Source organism: Nicotiana tabacum, chromosome 11 (assembly GCF_000715075.1).
Source record: "Nicotiana tabacum cultivar K326 chromosome 11, ASM71507v2, whole genome shotgun sequence".
In the NCBI taxonomy this organism is placed as follows: Eukaryota; Viridiplantae; Streptophyta; class Magnoliopsida; order Solanales; family Solanaceae; genus Nicotiana; species Nicotiana tabacum.
The window spans coordinates 100,779,716-100,800,874 of record NC_134090.1 but is presented as its reverse complement, the minus strand read 5'-3'; the positions used below and the strand labels follow the sequence as shown (position 1 = coordinate 100,800,874).

The window sequence follows — 21,159 nt, the reverse complement described above, 5'->3', positions numbered from 1 at the left end:
TTGAGCCAACTTCAAAGGATGGCAGCAAAGGGTGTTCTTTTGGCTTACCATGCTTGGTATGCAGAAATTCACCAGCGAAGACCCTCCAGTGCCTGCCGTAGACATTCTAGACAACAAGAAGTCTATGATTGTTAAGGCGTGGAAACAGACAGATTTTCATTACAAAGGTTGCATTCTAAGTGCTTAGGAGGATGACTTGTACAATCTACAGTGCTATGAATACTTCGAAAGAATAATAGGATGCAGTTGAGAAGAAGTACAAGAGTGAAGATGCGTGCTTGAAAAAGTTTGTGGTTGCCAAGTTTCTAGACTACAAATTGATAGACAGCAAAACCGTTGTGTTACATCTTGCGTTTTTGTACGTTAAAATTTCGTTTTCACTAACCGACGTAGACTCGGGGATGAGATCATCTTGAGGTTATCATACTTACTCTATTTATAACAAGCGATAAATAAGTGTCATGAAGAATAAAGGGTTACACAGATTAAAGAAAACGAGTTTCGTTGAAAGTGGCCAATTTGGAATAAAATACGGGTCGAGCGATAATACCCAATAATTATGAACTAGTATCATGAGCCATATGACCACGGTAGTATAATATATAAAGTATATATGAAATATTTTAAAAAAATAAATAGAATTTTAAGTAATTTGTGGTAATATTTAAATTATGCGGGTAATTAATTGATTATCGGATTATGAAACATTACCCAGTTAACTTATAAGTGGATAAGAATTAATAATTATCTCCAAAACAAAAACTTGGCAGCCAACCACTTTTCAAACAATGACTCATGGTCATGTTGGAGTAGGTGGCTACCTAAGCATTAGTTGGAATTAAAAAAAAAGCAAGAATCATTCCTAATTCAACTACTTGAAAGGATCAGATTTTAAGTTCCTTCAAAAGAGACTAACGTCCCAAGACCTAAAGCAAGAAACACTTCCTTTCTTGATTTGAAAATATGGAAAACAGAACTTAAGAAAAATTCGTTCAGCCTTTCAAATTTTGTTCAAGAATTTTGCAGAAGCAGATTCGTTCAAATAATTCAAGAAACATGTATGTTAAGGTTCTCCCTTTTTTCTTTTGTCATGGTTCAAATTATACTGAAAAAATGAGCAAGCATATAGTTTCCATAAATTACTCTATTCATAGAAATAGTAGGGGTGTCTATATTCTTGATTCCCCATGAAAAATATTATTATCTTCTGTTCATGAGTCTCAGAATAATACACAGTTGAAAAAGTTTATTCGAAAGGAATATTGAGATTATTACGTATTCTTCATGCATTTCACTCATTTATACACGTGCATTGACTCAAGACCAGATGATATTATATACACATATATATGTAAATATATGTATATGGGATATGGGAAAAGTTTACGGCGTTATATATGCACCACCACCTGATCAGCTGGTATATGTTAATGATGTTGCCCACAGTGGCCGAGATGATATGATGTGATGCCCTGTGGCTTGATGATATTATGTACACCCATACCTATGCATGGCATGACATTTATACGCACGTGCATGACATTATAAACGTTTTAGAATTTATAAATTTATTCAGATTTAAACATGTGTTTCCTTATTACATGTTTCATCTATGTCTTTTACGTACTAATTTTCATGCCTTACATACTCAGTATATTTTTTGTATTGACCCCCTATTTCACGGGGCCTGCATTTCATGCCCGCAGGTGCAGGTAGGCAAGTTGACGGTTCCCCTTCTTAGGATTCTTGATCAGCGAGAGTTGACGTGCTCCACTTGATCTGGAGCTGCTTTTGTTTTGGTACGGTATGTGGCTCAGTCCCGTCTTTGTACAGTTATATTTCTATTAGAGGTCTGTAGACAGTATGTCTAGTTGGGTTATATGTGGCCTTGTCGGCTTTCAATTTTGGATGTATAGTTGTCTATAGCAGCCTTGCCGGCTTGCCCACTGTATTCTGCCTGTATACGTACATATGCCTTGAAGGCATGTTTCCTTCATATATGTTATTTTTGTAATTCAGCAGATATTATTCAGATTCATATCTTAGACGCATGCTTAGAGATGTTTGACAGGTAGGACTCAGGCACCCGTCGCAGCCCATCGGTTTGGGTCGTGATAAAAGTGGTATCAGAGCCAGGTTCTATCCTAGGGTTGTCTACAGACCGTGTCTAGTAGAGTCTTGTTGTGCACCACACTTATAGACATGAGGCTACAGGACATATAGGATGTTATCCTCTCTTTTTATCTCAGATCGTGCGATGCAAGAATTCATGTACATAACAATATGCTATATTTTCAGCAATGCTCCAAAGAGTACAATCGCCCAGAAGGGAAAGTCTGTGGCCAGTGAGACTACTAGTCAAGCGCCATGAGTTACCAGGGCTCGAGGAGAGCCTCATGGTGAGTTTCCACCTCAGACTTCACATACCCCGCCCTTTCCAGAAGAGCTCCAAGGGGCACCAGCTCCAGCGCCCGCCCATGTACATTCAGCACCTCAGTCGGATGCGCCGGGTCAGGAGATGAGAGATGTTATTCAGTTATTGACCTGATTAGTAGCCGCACATGCTCGGCATTAGGAAGTAGGTATTGGTCATGAAGATAGGTCTGTCAATGCGAGGGTTTGTGACTTCATTAATTTAGACCCTCCGGTATTCACTAGGGCAGATCCGAATGAGGACCCTCAAGTATTTATTGATAGAGTGCAGAGGATGTTATGGGTAGTGAAGGCCACTATGACTGAGTCAATTGAGCTAGCTTCTTATAGACTCCGAGATGTTGCAGTTAATTGGTACGAGTCTTGAGAATTGTCCAGAGGTGAGGATGCCCCTCCAGCAGTTTGGCAGGAGTTTACAGAAGCTTTTCTTCATCATTATCTGCCACCAGAGCTTAGGCGAGCTAGAGTTGATAGGTTCTTGACCCTTCGACAGGGTAACATGAGTGTTCAGGAGTACAGTCTTCAGTTTGATTCATTGGCTAGGTATGTTCCCACTATTATATCTAAGATGGAGGATCGGGTTCACTGGTTTGTGATGGGATTAGAGCCTCACTTGCTTAACAATTGTATGTCGGTCTCGCTTCAGCCAGACATGGATATTTCTCGTATTCAGGCATACACTCAGGGTGTATAGGAGCGTAAATAGAAATAAAGGGCCCATCGTGAGCATTATAGGGCCCAGAATAAGAGAGCGAGGTCTTTGGGTCCTTCTAGTGAGTTTCGAGGTGGTCAAAGGCAACAATACCCAAGGTATCCTGCTCAACCGTCGGCTAGAACGCCCCCTCAGTTTGGGGGTAAGATATTCGACCGTTCCACATATTCAGGGTCTGGTCAGAATTTTAGGGCCTCACGTTCTCAGTATAGGGGTGAGTCAAATCATATGAGGCCGCCCTTCACACGATGTACTCAATGTGGTAAGCAGCATATTAAGCAGTGTCGTATGGGATTAGGTATTTGTTATACTTGTTGTTATCCAGGCCAAGTTATGAGGGATTGTCCGATGAGAGGTGATGCAAACATAACTCAGCTAGCGGGATCTGTAGCTGGTTCATCATCATCAGTATGCCCCCCTGGGAAATGTCCCCAAGCACCAATGAGTCGTGGTAGAGGCAGAGGCAGAGAATTTACCTCAAGTAGCCCTCAGAACTGCATTTATGCGTTGGCAGGACAACAAGACCAAGAATCATTGCCTGATGTTGTTATAGGTATATTATCAGTCTCATCCTATGATGTATATGCACTGATTGACCCAGGTTCCACCTTATCATACGTTACTCCATTGGTTGCTAGTAAGTTTGAAATATAACCTGAATTAGTTAAACCTTTTGAGGTGTCTACACCTGTTGGGGACTCAGTGATAGCTAAGCAGGTATATAGGGGTTGTATAATAATAGTTCATGGTCGATCTACCGTAGCAGACTTAATCGAGTTAGATATGGTAGAATTTGATGTTATAATGGGTATGGATTGGTTGGCTTCTTGTCATGCCAACATTGATTGTAGATCAAAGATAGTCTGATTTCAATTTCCAGGGGAGACTGTTTTGGAGTGGAAAGGTAACATGGCATCGCCGAGAGGTAGATTTATTTCCTATCTGAAGGTAGGGAATATGATCAGAAAGGGTTGTATTTATCACTTTGTTCGGGTGCAAGATGTGGAAGTGGAGTCACCAACCATTTAGTCCATCCCTGTGGTGAATGAGTTTCCTGGTGTTTTCCCCGATGAGCTTTCGGGTCTCTCGCTAGAGTGAGAAATTGAGTTTTTTATTGACCTACTACTAGATACTCATCCAATATCTATTCCTCCCTATAGAATGGCCCCCATAGAGCTGAAAGAGTTGAAAGAACAATTAAAGGACTTACTTGAAAAAGGCTTTATCAGACCTAGTACGTCACCGTAGAGAGCACCTATTTTGTTTATGAGAAAGAAAGATGGTTCCTTACGAATGTGTATTGGTTATAGGCAACTGAATAAGGTGACGATCAAGAATAAGTACCCGCTCCCAAGAATTGATGATTTATTTGATCAGTTACAAGGTGCCAAGTGTTTTTCAAAGATAGACTTGAGGTCCGGGTACCATTAGGTAAGGGTTAAGAATGAAGATATTCCAAAGACTACATTTAGGACTAGATATGGGCACTTTGAGTTTTGGGTTATGTTGTTCGGTCTGACCAATGCCCCAGCAGTATTCATGGATTTGATGAACCGTGTGTTCAGGACTTTATTAGATCTATTCATAATTGTATTTATTGAGGATATATTGGTGTATTCTCATTTAGAGGATTAGCATGCTAGTCATCTGCGTACTGTGCTCAAAGTTCTACAAGAAGGGAAATTGTATGCAAAATTTTCTAAATGTGAATTCTGGTTGAACTCTGTAACTTTCCTTGGGCATATCATTTCAGGTGAAGGCATCTAGGTGGATACACAAAAGATTGAGGCAGTAAAGACTTGGCCTAGGCCCATAACACCGACGGAAGTTCGTAGCATTCTTGGTTTGACAGGTTATTATAGGAGATTTTTAGAGGGATTTTCTTCCCTTTCAGCATCTTTGACAAAGTTGACTCATAAGGGAGCAAAGTTTCAATGGATTGATTGTTGCGAACGAAGTTTCCAAGCATCAAAGGACAAATTAACGTCAGCACCGGTTCTAACATTTCCAGAAGGGACCGATGGTTACGTTATCTATTGTGACGCTTTAGGCAATGGGTTAGGTTGTGTGTTGATGCAGCGTGGTAAGGTTGTGGCTTATGCTTCTAGACAACTAAGAAAGCACGAGAAGAACTACCCAACCCACGATTTAGAGTTAGCTGCGGTGATTCATGCACTAAAGATGTGGAGGCACTACTTATATGGCATTCATGTTGATATTTATACGGATCATAAGAGCCTCCAGTACATCTTCAAGCAAAAGGAATTGAATCTACGTCAAAGGAGATGGTTGGAGCTACTTAAAGACTATAACGTTGATATTTTATACCATCCGGGGAAGGTGAACGTAGTAGCCGACACCCTCAGCTGTAGATCTATGGGTATCCTATCATATTTGTAGCTAGAAAAGAATAGCCCATGAGGTTCATCAGCTAGCTAGTCTTGGAGTTCGGTTATTGGACTCAGGTGATATTGGAATTACTATTTAGAATACGGCAACATCCACTGAAAAAAGGAACGGCAGTACGAGGATCCTATGTTAGTTCATTATAGAGATACCACTCTTCAGAAGGAGAAGGCACCATTTGAAATTATAGAAGATGGTGTCCTTAGATATCAAGGGCGATTATGTGTGCCTAATGTTGTAGGGTTGCATCGACAGGTTATGGGAGAAACTCACTATTCTCGTTATTTTATCCATCCAGGAGAAACAAAGATGTATCATGATATCAGGGAAGTGTATTGGTGGGACGAAATGAAAAAGGATATATCAGAATTTGTTGCCCAGTGTCCTAAGTGTCAGCAGGTTAAGATTGAGCATCAAAAACCCGGTGGATTATTGCAGGATATGGAGATTCCGACTTAGAAATGGGAAGTAATCAATATGGATTTCATCGTAGGCTTACCTTATACCCAACATAAGTTCGATTCGATATGGGTTATTGCTTATAGGCTTACAAAGTCAGCCCATTTTCTGCCCGTTAGAACTACATATTCCTCAGAGGATTATGCAAGGCTTTATATTAAGGAGATAGTACGACTGCATGGTGTACGTGTATCTATTATCTCGGATAGAGGAGCTCAATTTACAACTAACTTCTGGAGGTCCTTCAAAAAAGGATTGGGGCTCAAGTAAATCTTAGTACAACATTTCATCCCCAGACAGATGGACAGGCTGAGTGTACTATTCAAACATTGGTGGATATATTACGAGCTTGTGTAATAGACTTCAAAGGTAGCTGGGATGATCATCTGCCGCTTATTAAGTTCGCATATAATAATAGTTACCATTCCAGTATTCAGATGGCTCCATATGAAGCGCTTTACAGACGAAAGTGTAGGTCGACTATAGGGTGGTTTGATGTTAGAGAATCTGTATTACACGGGCTAGACCTGGTTCAGCAATCCATAAAAAAAGTAAAATTGATTCGAGATCGACTATTGACAACTCAGAGTCATCAGAAGTCATATTCTGACATGCGGCGTCGAGATTTAGAGTTCGAGGTTGATGATTGTGTATTCTTAAAGGTGTCATCGATGAAGGGTGTGATGAGGTTTGGCAAGAAAGGCAAACTTAGCCCACGGTATATTGGGCCTTATAGGATCATTTGGAGAGTGACCGAGTAACTTATGAGTTAGAATTGCCCTCAGAATTGGAGTCTGTCCATCCAGTTTTTCACGTATCTATGTGACGAAAGTACGTTGGCGATTCTACCCGAGTGGTGCCCATGGATGATGTACAGATTACAGAAGACTTATCATACGAGAAAATTTCGGTTGCCATCCTAGACCGACAAATCCGCAAACTACGAAATAAGGAGGTAGCCTCCGTGGAAGTACTTTGGAGAAACAACAATGTGGAAGAAATGACTTGGGAGACCGAGAAAAACATGAAGTCTAGATATCCCTACTTATTTCCCCCTCTAGGGAAGGGTCCGACTGAGACATCATAATCATAAGGTACGTGTATAAATTCTTGTGTTGGTTATTGTCGTTGGTCATGTGAGGCCATTGTCGTTATTGATAATTGTTGTCCAATGTGATGTTGGATTATTAAGCTTCTATGGGAAAAGTTGGTAGTGGTGTTGTTACAGAGGCGACCCTGCTAAAGTTATATGGATCACGGGGAGTTGAACATTCGAGGACGAATGTTTCTAAGGGAGGAAGGATGTTACATCTCACATTTTCGTACGTTAAAATTTCATTTTCATTTAAATGATGTAGACTCGGGGATGAGATCATCTTGATGTTATCATACTTACGCTATTTATACAAGCAATAAATAAGTGTCATGAAGGATAAAGGGGTATACGGATTGAAGAAAACGAGTTTCGTTGAAAGTGGCCAAACTGGAATAAAATAGGGGTCGAGTGATAATACCCGATAATTATGAACTAGTACAATGCAAGGTACCATATGACCACAGTAGTATAATATATGAAATATTTTAAAAAATAAATATAATTTTAAATAATTTGTGGTAATTTATAAATTATGCGGGTAATTGATTAATTACCGGGTAAGAGAACATTACCCAGTTAACTAATAAGTGGATAAGAATTAATAATTATCTCCAAAACAAAAATGTGGCAGCCAAACATTTCCCAAACAACGACTCATGGTCATGTTGGAGTAGGTGGCTACCTAAGCATTAGTTGGAATTAAAAAAAAGCAAGAATCATTCCTAATTCAACTACTTGAAAGGATCAGATTTTAAGTTCCTTCATTTTGGTCAAAAGAGACTAACGTCCCAAGACCTAAAGCAAGAAACACTTCCTTTCTCGATTTGAAAAGTTGGAAAACAGAACTTAAGAAAAATTGGTTCAGCCTTTCAAATTTTGTTCAAGAATTTCGCAGAAGTAGATTCATTCAAATAATTCAAAAAACGGGTATGTTAAGGTCCTCCCTTATTTCTTTTGGCATGGTCCAATTTATAGTGATGAAACGAGCAAACATACAGTTTCCATAAATTACTCTATTCATAGAAATAGTAGGGGTGTCTATATTCTTGATTCCCCATGAAAAATATTATTATCTTTTGTTCATGGGTCTCAGAATAATACACATTTGAAAAAGTATATCCTGAAGGAATATTGAGATTATTACGTATTCTTCATGCATTTTACTCATTTGTACATGTACAATGACCCATGACCAGATGACGTTATATACGCGTATATATGTAAATATATGTATGTGGGATATGGGAAAAGGTTACGACGTTATATACACACCACTACCTGATCAGTTTGTATATGTTGATGATGTTGCCCACAGTGGCCGAGATGATATGATGGGATTCCCTCAGTGGCTTGATGATATTATGTACACCCATACCTATGCATAGCACGTGCAACGACCCGATCAGTCGTTTTGAGCTTTTGCACTTTGATCGCCAGTTCTCGGGCATGACTTGCCCCGTGTGATGTATTATGACTGATGTAAATTGATGGTTTTGGACCAAGATTTGACTTATTTATATATGAGCTCGGATCGGAATTTTTATGATTTAGTTAGCTCCTTTGGGTGATTTATGACTTTCGTGTGTGATCAGAATTGGTTTTGGAGGTCTAGAGTAGAATTAGGCTTGAATTGGCGAAGTTGAGATTTTGGCAATTTTCGGTTGGTAGGTGAGATTTTGATCCGGGGGTCGGAATGGAATTATGAGAGTTGCAGTAGCTTCGTTATGTCATTTTTGATGTGTGTGCAAAATTTCAGTTTATTCGGACGTGGTTTGGTTGGGTTGTTGATCGAAAGCGTATTTCAGAAGTTTTTAGAAATCTTAGGCTTGAATTCGATGTGAATTGATAGATTTGGTATTGTTTCAGGTGTTTTTATGATTGAAACACGTGTGAATGAGGTTTTAGGATGTGTTGGTGCTTTTGGTTGAGGTCCCGGGGGCCTCGGGTGAGTTTCGGATGGTCAATCAGACCATTTTTGGCTTTGAGAAGTTGCAGATTTGCTGTTCAGGTGTTGCAGAGATTTTGGCCTTCACGATCGCGTAGGTTGTGTCGCGATCATGTAGGAAGAATTTGGAAGGCAGGAATTAAAGCCTTCACATTCGCGTTTGAGGCATCACGAACGCATGATGCTTCCCGCGTTCGCGTATAAGGATTTGTGGTTCAGGGGTCATTGCTCTTCACGTTCGCAGCTGAGGTCTTGCGTTCATATAGTTTGGAAAAGGGAAACATCGCGTTCACTGTGTAAGGTCGCGTTCGCGTAGGTTGAGGAGTCTAAAGCATCGCGTTCGCGAGCCCTTGTTCGCGATCACATAGAAGGAAATCTGGTCAAGATAAATTTGTGCATCGCAAACACGAGTATTTGACCGCATTCGCGAAGAAGGAATATCAGAACTGGGCAGAAAGTTTATAAGTTATTTCATCCGCGATTTTGAGTCATTTTTCCTCCATAGTTAAGAATTTTGAGAGCTTTTTGAGGGTGATTAAAGAAGGATTCAAGGAGAATTGATTTGAGGTAAGATTTTTGAACCTAAAACGTGATTCTATTGTGAAATCAACCTAGAAATTCATGGAACTTAAGCTAAAAATGGAAGAACTAGGGCTTGAGATTTTGAACTTTTGAATTGGGATTTGAAGGACCATTTGAGGTCGGATTTGATAAGTTTTGATATGTATGAACTCGTGGAAGGATAAGGAACCCATTGGTGTAAACATTTCTGAGTTTCGAGAAGTGGGCCCGGGGCTCGAGTTTTGCTAATTTTGGGGTTTTCGATATTTTTTGATTGTTTTCTCTTGGGTTTTGTTCCCTTAGCATATTGTGATGTATTCGTTCTGATTTTGGATAGATTTGACGCGCGTGGAGGCCAATTCGAGGGGCAAAGGCGTCGCGAGCTAGAGTTGTAGCCGGTTCGAGGTGAGTAATGAATATAAATGATGTCCTGAGGGTTTGAAACCCCGAATTTGCACATCGTAGTGCTATATTGAGGTGAGACACGCGCTTGATGATGAGCTTGGAGTCGTTTACTATTGGGGATTGTGACTTGGTCCGTCCCGATCAATGATTTTACCGCGTATTTGATTGGAACTTATTTGTTATCATCATGATTTGGGTTGATTACCATATTTGGGCTTCGTGCCAATTATTTGAACCCTTCGAGGATTTTTATCAATATTTCCTCACTGTTTTTGAATTATTACTTGAACTCAGTCCTGTTGATATCTACTATTTTACAAACTCAGCCACTTTTACTCAGATTTGAAACTTAGATGATATTTCTAAAGGATGTTTTGGGCTGAGAACTACTGTTTTACTAATACCCGAGAGGCTTGTGATGATTTTCGGACTGAGTGAGGTCGAGGCCATATGTGAGGATATATTAAGTGATATGAGGCCGAGGGCCTGAGATACTTTTATACGCCACGAGGTGGCTTGAGTGATATGAGACTGAGGGCCTAGATTTGATGCCACAAGATGGGTTGATATTGTGCTTGGGCCATAAGGGTCCCTTCCCGGAGTTTGCACACCCCCAGTGAGCGCGGGTACCCATTGTGATCATAGAGTGAGCCCGAGGGGCTAAGAGTGTTCTGAGAGTGAGCCCGATGAGCTGGTACTGTTCTATTTGTTTACTTTATTTCCATTTGTCTGCCATTACCTATTGATTGTGTTACTTTATGTGTTATCTTCCTGATTGGTGTAATTACCGCGTAATTATGTCTGCCATTACCGCGTAATTATGTTATTCTTGTTTCTGTTTTATATTATAGAAATTTACTATTTCGTAATATTATTTTATTCTAATACAGATTGACTAGCAATCTTAAGGAAATTAATTTTTATACTGTAATCTATATTCTATTTTTGGAGATTAAAACCTTTACTCCTTCTGATTTTTTCTATTTCTGATTTAAAGATATAAAAACTTTATCGGAGTATTAAAATTCAGAAACAATTTGATGAACATAAAAATTTCATCGTTTTCTTGTGAAACAGTATATAAAAACTTCAATTTTTGTTTATTAAATGTACTGTTTATTATTAATTATAATACTCTTTACTGTACTATTTTTCCAGTAATTGAACTTTTCTGTTGTTGACAATGAGAAAATGGCAGATGATAACGTAAATCCTTCTACAACTATTGCGGCAACGACGATAGACTGGTCAATTTGAACTGTTGTGCCACCTACCGAGAAACCGAGGAAATTTTCTTGAGCCAACTTCAAAGGATGGCAGAAAAGGGTGTTCTTTTGGCATACCATGCTTGTTATGCAGAAATTCACCAGCGAAGACCCTCCAGTGCCTGCCGTAGACATTCTAGACAACAAGAAGTCTAAGATTGTTAAGACGTGGAAATAGACAGATTTTCATTACAAAGGCTGCATTCTAAGTGCTTAGGAGGATGACTTGTACAATCTACAGTGCTATGAATACTTCGAAAGAATAATAGGATGCAGTTGAGAAGAAGTACAAGAGTGAAGATGCGTGCTTGAAAAAGTTTGTGGTTGCCAAGTTTCTAGACTACAAATTGATAGACAGCAAAACCGTTGTGTTACATCTCGCGTTTTCGTACGTTAAAATTTCGTTTTCAGTAACCGACGTAGACTCGGGGATGAGATCATCTTGAGGTTATCATACTTACTCTATTTATAACAAGAGATAAATAAGTGTCATGAAGAATAAAGGGTTACACGGATTAAAGAAAACAAGTTTCGTTGAAAGTGGCCAATTTGGAATAAAATACGGGTCGAGCGATAATACCCAATAATTATGAACTAGTACCATGAGCCATATGACCACGGTAGTATAATATATAAAGTATAAATGAAATATTTTAAAAAAATAAATAGAATTTTATGTAATTTGTGGTAATGTTTAAATTATGAGGGTAATTGATTGATTATCGGATTATGAAACATTACCCAGTTAACTAATAATTGGATAAGAATTAATAATTATCTCCAAAACAAAAACTTGGCAGCCAACCACTTTTCAAACAATGACTCATGGTCATGTTGGAGTAGGTGGCTACCTAAGCATTAGTTGGAATTAAAAAAAAGCAAGAATCATTCCTAATTCAACTGCTTGAAAGGATCAGATTTTAAGTTCCTTCAAAAGAGACTAACGTCCCAAGACCTAAAGCAAGAAACACTTCCTTTCTTGATTTGAAAATATTGAAAACAGAACTTAAGAAAAATTCGTTCAGCCTTTCAAATTTTGTTCAAGAATTTTGCAGAAGCAGATTCGTTCAAATAATTCAACAAACATGTATGTTAAGGTTCTCCCTTCTTTATTTTGTCATGGTTCAAATTATACTGAAAAAATGAGCAACCATATAGTTTCCATAAATTATTCTATTCATAGAAATAGTAGGGGTGTCTATATTCTTGATTCCCCATGAAAAATATTATTATCTTCTGTTCATGGGTCTCAGAATAATACACAGTTGAATAAGTTTATTCGAAAGGAATATTGAGATTATTACGTATTCTTCATGCATTTCACTCATTTATACACGTGCATTGACTCATGACTAGATGACATTATATACACATATATATGTAAATATATGTATATGGGATATGGGAAAAGTTTACGGCGTTATATACGCACCACCACCTGATCAGCTGGTATATGTTAATGATGTTGCCCACAATGGCCGAGATGATATGATGGGATGCCCTCAGTGGCTTGATGATATTATATACACCCATACCTATGCATGGCACGACATTTATACGCACGTGCATGAAATTATAAACGTTTTAGAATTTATAAATTTATTCAGATTTAAACATGTGTTTCCTTATTCCATGTTTCATCTATGTATTTTACGTACTAATTTTCATGCCTTACATACTTAGTATATTTTTTGTACTGACCCCCTATTTCACGGGGCCTGCATTTCATGCCCGCAGGTGCAGGTAGGCAAGCTGACGGTTCCCCTTCTTAGGATTCTTGATCGGCGAGAATTGACGTGCTCCACTTGATCCGGAGCTGCTTTTGTTTTGGTACGGTACGTGGCTCAGTCCCGTCTTTGTACAGTTATATTTCTATTAGAGGTCTGTAGACAGTATGTCTAGTTGGGTTATATATGGCCTTGTCGGCTTTCAATTTTGGATGTATAGTTGTCTATAGCAGCCTTGCTGGCTCGCCCACTGTATTCTACCTGTATACGTACATATGCCTTGAAGGCAGGTTTCCTTCATATATGTTATTTTTGTAATTCAGCAGATATTATTCAGATTCATATCTTAGACGCATGCTTAGAGATGTTTGACAGGTAGGACTCAGGCACCCGTCGCAGCCCATCGGTTTGGGTCGTGATAAAAGTGGTATCAGAGCCAGGTTCTATCCTAGGGTTGTCTACAGACCGTGTCTAGTAGAGTCTTGTTGTGCACCACACTTATAGACATGAGGCTACAAGACATATAGGATGTTATCCTCTCTTTTTATCTCAGATCGTGCTATGCAAGAATTCATGTACCTAACAATATGCTATATTTTCAGCAATGCTCCAAAGAGTACAACCGCCCAGAAGGGAAAGTCTGTGGCCAGTGAGACTACTAGTCAAGCACCATGAGTTACCAGGGCTCGAGGAGAGCCTCATGGTGAGTTTCCACCTCATACTTCACATACCCCGCCCTTTCCAGAAGAGCTCCAAGGGGCACCAGCTCCAGCGCCCGCCCCTGTACATTCAGCACCTCAGTCGGATGCGCCGGGTCAGGAGATGTTATTCAGTTATTGACCTGATTAGTAGCCGCACACGCTCGGCATTAGAAAGTAGGTATTGGTCATGCAGATAGGTCCGTCAGTGCGAGGGTTTGTGACTTCATTAATTTAGACCCTCCGGTATTCACTGGGCCAGATCCGAATGAGGACCCTCAAGTATTTATTGATTGAGTGCAGAGGATGTTATAGGTAGTGAAGGCCACTATGGCTGAGATAATTGTGCTAGCTTCCTATAGACTCCGAGATGTTGCAGTTAATTGGTACGAGTCTTGAGAATTGTCCAGAGGTGAGGATGCCCCTCCAGCAGTTTGGCAGGAGTTTACAGAAGCTTTTCTTCATCATTATCTGCCACCAGAGCTTAGGCGAGCTAGAGTTGATAGGTTCTTGACCCTTCGACAGGGTAACATGAGTGTTCAGGAGTACAGTCTTCAGTTTGATTCATTGGCTAGGTATGCTCCCACTATTGTATCTAAGATGGAGGATCGGGTTCACTGGTTTGTGATGGGATTAGAGCCTCACTTGCTTAACAATTGTATGTCGGTCTCGCTTCAGCCAGACATGGATATTTCTCATATTCAGGCATACGCTCAGGGTGTATAGGAGCGTAAATAGAAACAGAGGGCCCATCGTGAGCATTATAGGGCCCAGAATAAGAGAGCGAGGTCTTTGGGTCCTTCTAGTGAGTTTCGAGGTGGTAAAAGGCAACAATACCCAAGGTATCCTGCTCAACCGTCGGCTAGAACGCCCCCTCAGTTTGGGGGTAAGATATTCGACCGTTCCACATATTCAGGGTCTGGTCAGAATTTTAGGGCCTCACGTTCTCAGTATAGGGGTGAGTCAAATCATATGAGGCCGCCCTTCACACGATGTACTCAATGTGGTAAGTAGCATATTAAGCTGTGCCGTATGGGATTAGGTATTTGTTATACTTGTGGTTATCCAGGCCACGTTATGAGAGATTGTCCGATGAGAGGTGATGCAAGCATAACTCAGCTAGCGGGATCTGTAGCTGGTTCATCATCATCAGTACGCCCCCTAGGAAAGGTCCCCAAGCACCAATGAGTCGTGGTAGAGGCAGAGGCAGAGCATTTACCTCAAGTAGCCCTCAGAACTGCATTTATGCGTTGGCAGGACAACAAGACCAAGAATCATTGCCTGATGTTGTTATAGGTATATTATCAGTCTCATCCTATGATGTATATGCACTGATTGACCCAGGTTCCACCTTATCATATGTTACTCCGTTGGTTGTTAGTAAGTTTGAAATATAACCTGAATCGGTTAAACCTTTTGAGGTGTCTACACCTGTTGGGGACTCAGTGATAGCTAAGCAGGTATATAGGGGTTGTATAATAATAGTTCATGGTCGATCTACCGTAGCAGACTTAATCGAGTTAGATATGGTAGAATTTGATGTTATAATGGGTATGGATTGGTTGGCTTCTTGTCATGCCAACATTGATTGTACATCAAAGATAGTCTGATTTCAATTTCCAGGGGAGCCTGTTTTGTAGTGGAAAGGTAACACGGCATCACCGAGAGGTAGATTTATTCCTTATCTCAAGGCAAAGAAGATGATCAAAAAGGGCTGTATTTATCACTTAGTTCGGGTTCAAGATGTGGAAGTGGAGTCACCAACCATTTAGTCCATCCCTGTGGTGAATGAGTTTCCCGGTGTTTTCCCCGATGAGCTTTCGGGTCTCTCGCTAGAGTGAGAAATTGAGTTTTTTATTGACCTACTACCAGATACTCATCCAATATCTATTCCTCCCTATAGAATGGCCCCCATAGAGCTGAAAGAGTTGAAAGAACAATTAAAGGACTTACTTGAAAAAGGCTTTATCAGACCTAGTACGTCACCGTAGAGAGCACCTATTTTGTTTATGAGAAAGAAAGATGGTTACTTACGAATGTGTATTGGTTATAGGCAACTGAATAAGGTGACGATAAAGAATAAGTACCCGCTCCCAAGAATTGATGATTTATTTGATCAGTTACAAGGTGCCAAGTGTTTTTCAAAGATAGACTTGAGGTCCGGGTACCATCAGGTAAGGGTTAAGAATGAAGATATTCCAAAGATAGCATTTAGGACTAGATATGGGCACTTTGATTTTTGGGTTATGTTGTTCGGTCTGACCAATGCCCCAACAGTATTCATGGATTTGATGAACCGTGTGTTCAGGACTTTATTAGATCTGTTCATAATTGTATTTATTGACGATATATTGGTGTATTCTCATTTAGAGGATGAGCATGCTAGTCATATGCGTACTGTGCTCAAAGTTCTACAAGAAGGGAAATTGTATGCAAAATTTCTAAATGTGAATTCTGGTTGAACTCTGTAACTTTCCTTGGGCATATCATTTCAGGTGAAGGCATCTAGGTGGATACACAAAAGATTGAGGCAGTAAAGACTTGGCCTAGGCCCATAACACCGACGGAAGTTCGTAGCATTCTTGGTTTGGCAGATTATTATAGGAGATTTTTAGAGGGATTTTCTTCCCTTTCAGCATCTTTGACAAAGTTGACTCATAAGGGAGCAAAGTTTCAATGGATTGATTGTTGCGAACGAAGTATCCAAGCATCAAAGGACAGATTAACGTCAGCACCGGTTCTAACATTTCCAGAAGGGACCGATGGTTACGTTATCTATTGTGACGCTTTAGGCAATGGGTTAGGTTGTGTGTTGATGCAGCGTGGTAAGGTTGTGGCTTATGCTTCTAGACAACTAAGAAAGCACGAGAAGAACTACCCAACACACGATTTAGAGTTAGCTGCGGTGATTCATGCACTAAAGATGTGGAGGCACTACTTGTATGGCATTCATGTTGATATTTATACGGATCATAAGAGCCTCCAATACATCTTCAAGCAAAAGGAATTGAATCTACGTCAAAGGAGATGGTTGGAGCTACTTAAAGACTATAACGTTGATATTTTATACCATCCGGGGAAGGTGAACGTAGTAGCCGACACCCTCAGCTGTAGATCTATGGGTAGCCTATCATATTTGTAGCCAGAAAAGAATAGCCCATGAGGTTCATAAGCTAGCTATTCTTGGAGTTCGGTTACTGGACTCAGGTGATATTGGAATTACTATTCAGAATACGGCAACATCCTCTTTAGTAACTGAAAAAGGAACGGCAGTACGAGGATCCTATGTTAGTTAATTATAGAGATACCACTCTTCAGAAGGAGAAGACACTGTTTGAAATTATAGAAGATGGTGTCCTTAGATATCAAGGGCGATTATGTGTGCCTAATGTTGTAGGGTTGCGTCGACAGGTTATGGGAGAAACTCACTATTCTCGTTATTTTATCTATCCAGGAGAAACGAAGATGTATCATGATATCAGGGAAGTGTATTGGTGGGACGAAATGAAAAAGGATATATCAGAATTTGTTGCCCAGTGTCCTAAGTGTCAGTAGGTTAAGATTGAGCATCAAAAACCCGGTGGATTATTGCAGAATGTGGAGATTCCGACTTAGAAATGGGAAGTGATCAATATGGATTTCATCTTAGGCTTACCTTATACCCAACGTAAGTTCGATTCGATATGGGTTATTGTTTATAGGCTTACAAAGTCAGCCCATTTTCTGCCCGTTAGAACTACATATTCCTCAGAGGATTATGCAAGGCTTTATATTAAGGAGATAGTACGACTGCATGGTGTACATGTATCTATTATCTCGGATAGAGGAGCTCAATTTACAACTAACTTCTGGAGGTCCTTCAAAAAAGGATTGGGGACTCAAGTAAGTCTTAGTACAACATTTCATCCCCCGACAGATGGACAGGCTGAGTGTACTATTCAAACACTGGTGGATATATTACGAGCTTGTGTAATAGACATCAAAGGTAGCTGGGATGATCATCTGCCGCTTATTAAGTTCGCATATAATAATAGTTACCATTCCAGTATTCAGATGGCTCCATATGAAGCGCTTTACGGACGAAAGTGTAGGTCGACTATAGGGTGGTTTGATGTTGGAGAATCTGTATTACACGGGCTAGACCTGGTTCAGCAATCCATAGAAAAAGTAAAATTGATTCGATATCGACTATTGACAACTCAGAGTCATCAGAAGTCATATTCTGACATGCGGCGTCGAGATTTAGAGTTCGAGGTTGATGATTGTGTATTCTTAAAGGTGTCATCGATGAAGGGTGTTATGAGGTTTGGCAAGAAAGGCAAACTTAGCCCACAGTATATTGGGCCTTATAGGATCATTTGGAGAGTGGTCGAGTAACTTATGAGTTAGAATTGCCCTCAGAATTGGAGTCTGTCCATCCAGTTTTTCACGTATCTATGTTACGAAAGTACGTTGGCGATTCTACCCGAGTGGTGCCCATGGATGATGTACAAATTACAGAAGACTTATCATACAAGAAAATTCCAGTTGCCATCCTAGACCGACAAATCCGCAAACTACGAAATAAGGAGGTAGCCTCCGTGGAAGTACTTTGGAGAAACAACAATATGGAAGAAATGACTTGGGAGACCGAGAAAAACATGAAGTCTAGATATCCCTACTTATTTCCTCCTCTAGGGAAGGGTCCGACTGAGACATCATAATCATAAGGTACGTGTATAAATTCTTGTGTTGGTTATTGTCGTTGGTCATGTGAGGCCATTGTCGTTATTGATAATTGTGGTCCAATGTGATGTTGGATTATTAAGCTTCTATGGGAAAAGTTGGTAGTGGTATTGTTACAGAGGCGACCCTGCCAAAGTTATATGGATCACGAGGAGTTGAACATTCGAGGACGAATATTTCTAAGGGAGGAAGGATGTTACATCTCACATTTTCGTACGTTAAAATTTCATTTTCATTTAACCGATGTAGACTCGGGGATGAGATCATCTTGATGTTATCATACTTACGCTATTTATACAAGCAATAAATAAGTGTCATGAAGGATAAAGGGGTATACGGATTGAAGAAAACGAGTTTCATTGAAAGTGGCCAAAGTGGAATAAAATAGAGGTCGAGTGATAATACCCGATAATTATGAACTAGTACAATGCAAGGTACCATATGACCACAGTAGTATAATATGTGAAATATTTTAAAAAATAAATATAATTTTAAATAATTTGTGGTAATTTATAAATTATGCGGGTAATTGATTAATTACCGGGTAAGAGAACATTACCCAGTTAACTAATAAGTGGATAAGAATTAATAATTATCTCCAAAACAAAAATGTGGCAGCCAAACATTTCCCAAACAACGACTCATGGTCATGTTGGAGTAGGTGGCTACCTAAGCATTAGTTGGAATTAAAAAAAAGCAAGAATCATTCCTAATTCAACTACTTGAAAGGATCAGATTTTAAGTTCCTTCATTTTGGTCAAAAGAGACTAACGTCCCAAGACCTAAAGCAAGAAACACGTCCTTTCTCGATTTGAAAAGTTGGAAAACAGAACTTAAGAAAAATTGGTTCAGCCTTTCAAATTTTGTTCAAGAATTTCGCAGAAGTAGATTCATTCACATAATTTAAGAAACGGGTATGTTAAGGTCCTCCCTTCTTTCTTTTGGCATGGTCCAATTTATAGTGATGAAACGAGCAAACATACAGTTTCCATAAATTACTCTATTCATAGAAATAGTAGGGGTGTCTATATTCTTGATTCCCCATGAAAAATATTATTATCTTTTGTTCATGGGTCTCAGAATAATACACAGTTGAAAAAGTATATCCGGAAGGAATATTGAGATTATTACGTATTCTTCATGCATTTTACTCATTTGTACATGTACAATGACCCATGACCAGATGACGTTATATACGCGTATATATGTAAATATATGTATGTGGGATATGGGAAAAGGTTACGACGTTATATACACACCACCACCTGATTAGTTGGTATATGTTGATGATGTTGCCCACAGTGGCCGAGATGATATGATGGGATGCCCTCAGTAGCTTGATGATATTATGTACACCCATACCTATGCATAGCACGTGCAACGACCCGATCGGTCGTTTTGAGCTTTTGCACTTTGATCGCCAGTTCTCGGGCATGACTTGCCCCGTGTGATTTATTATGACTGATGTAAATTGCTGGTTTTGGTTTTTACAGTAATCGGAATGAAATTGAAAGAACAGTTCTCAGTTGTAGCTTAAAAATTTTACGGTTTGACCAAGATTTGACTTATTTGTATATGAGCTCGGATCGGAATTTTTATGATTTAGTTAGCTCCTTTGGGTGATTTATGACTTTGGTGTGTGATCAGAATTGGTTTTGGAGGTCTAGAGTAGAATTAGGCTTGAATTGGCGAAGTTGAGATTTTGGCAATTTCCGGTTGGTAGGTCAGATTTTGATCCGGGGGTCGGAATGGAATTCTGAGAGTTGCAGTAGCTTCGTTATGTCATTTTTGATGTGTGTGCAAAATTTTAGTTCATTCGGACGTGGTTTGGTTGGGTTGTTGATCGAAAGCGTATTTCGGAAGTTTTTAGAAATCTTAGGCTTGAATTCGATATGAATTGATAGATTTGGTATTGTTTGAGGTGTTTTTATAATTGAAACACGTGTGAATGAGGTTTTAGGATGTGTTGGTGCTTTTGATTGAGGTCCCGGGGGCCTCGGGTGAGTTTCGGATGGTCAATCAGACCATTTTTGGCTTTGAGAAGTTGCAGATTTGTTGTTCAGGTGTTGCAGAGATTTTGGCCTTTGCGATCGCGTAGGTTGTGTCGCGATCATGTAGGAGGAATTTGGAAGGCAGGAATTTAAGCCTTCGCATTTGCGTTTGAGGCATCACGAACGCATGATGCATCCCGCGTTCGCGTATAAGGATTTGTGGTTTAGGGGTCATTGCTCTTCACGTTCGCAGCTGAGGTCTTGCGTTCGCATAGTTTGGAAAAGGGAAACATCGCGTTCACAGTGTAAGGTCGCGTTCGTGTAGGTTGAGGAGTCTAAAGCATCGCGTTCGCAATCCCTTGTTCGCGATCACATAGAAGGAAATCTGGTCAAGATAAATTTGTGCATCGTAAACACGAGTATTTGACCGCGTTCGCGAAGAAGGAATATCAGAACTGGGCAGAAAGTTTATAAGTTATTTCATCCGTGATTTTGAGTCATTTTTCCTCCATAGTTAAGAATTTTGAGAGCTTTTGAGGGTGATTAAAGAAGGATTCAAGGAGAATTGATTGGAGGTAAGATTTTTGAACCTAAAATGTGATTCTATTGTGAAATCAACCTAGAAATTCATGGAACTTAAGCTAAAAATGGAAGAACTAGGTCTTTAGATTTTGAACTTTTGAATTGGGATTTGAAGGACCATTTGAGGTCGGATTTGATAAGTTTTGATATGTAT

At 39.7% G+C, this 21,159-nt stretch overlaps 1 long non-coding RNA gene across 1 annotated transcript; it reads left to right on the top strand.

Moving 5' to 3' along the window:
* Nucleotides 1-922: 922 nt before the first annotated feature.
* LOC142166543 (uncharacterized) lies at nt 923-11,782 on the top strand. The gene is made up of 3 exons (XR_012696956.1): nt 923-1,058; nt 1,707-1,804; nt 11,216-11,782. It is a non-coding gene; the product is annotated as an uncharacterized LOC142166543 (long non-coding RNA).
* Nucleotides 11,783-21,159: the final 9,377 nt, after the last annotated feature.